Source organism: Triticum dicoccoides, unplaced genomic scaffold (assembly GCF_002162155.2).
Source record: "Triticum dicoccoides isolate Atlit2015 ecotype Zavitan unplaced genomic scaffold, WEW_v2.0 scaffold3447, whole genome shotgun sequence".
NCBI classification, from domain to species: domain Eukaryota; kingdom Viridiplantae; phylum Streptophyta; class Magnoliopsida; order Poales; family Poaceae; genus Triticum; species Triticum dicoccoides.
Genome location: NW_021264966.1, coordinates 85,206 through 85,885, shown reverse-complemented (window position 1 = coordinate 85,885; position 680 = coordinate 85,206). Strand labels below are relative to the sequence as shown.

The window sequence follows — 680 nt, the reverse complement described above, 5'->3', positions numbered from 1 at the left end:
AGATCATGGGACACATGATTAACTGCAAGAAAGGCAGAAAAGACTGGGAAGTAGCAGTTGTACTGACACACTCTGTTTTTATTACAAAGCAAACTGGAACATGACACAAGGATACTACTCGCTAGGTAGATCGAACTTTTATTTCGGAAAGGGGATAGCCCGGCCTCTAGATGGACTGATTGGTGTACATGGCCCTTTATTACTCAGTAGATTGATCTATGGATCAACAAGTACTTATATGTAGAGTTCAATGACCGATCGCAGACCTAGGGTGTGTTGAATCTTGTAGTTAATAAATCCTGCTTCGGCGAATATTTTGTTCCACTCGTGCTCATATCGTTCCTTTGCCATAAATAATGACATCATCTCCATATCCATCAGGAGTTGAGTTTGGAGTAGGTCTAGATCTTGTGAGGGAGACCCAACCACTGCATCAATGATGATGATCTTCCCATTTTTATGATGGGAAATGGCCTCTCTGCATCGTGTCAGGATCTTCACACAATCCTCGTCGGTCCAGTTATGCAGCACGTACTGCGTACCAAATCCAACAACAGTTAATATCAACAAAACTAACTTGAGTAGTAATTTCTGCAGCGATAGAAGAAGAATAATACCTTGAGTAAAATGCAGTCTGCAGGTGGAATGAACTCCATCATGTCCCCAGCAATAAACTCCAC

At 41.9% G+C, this 680-nt stretch overlaps 1 long non-coding RNA gene across 1 annotated transcript; it reads right to left on the bottom strand.

Moving 5' to 3' along the window:
• Window positions 1-41: 41 nt before the first annotated feature.
• On the bottom strand, window positions 42-679 carry LOC119345932. Its single transcript, XR_005167271.1, has 2 exons — window positions 618-679; window positions 42-534 (listed from the first exon to the last, which is right to left on the bottom strand). It is a non-coding gene; the product is annotated as an uncharacterized LOC119345932 (long non-coding RNA).
• Between the last annotated feature and the right edge of the window lies 1 nt (window position 680).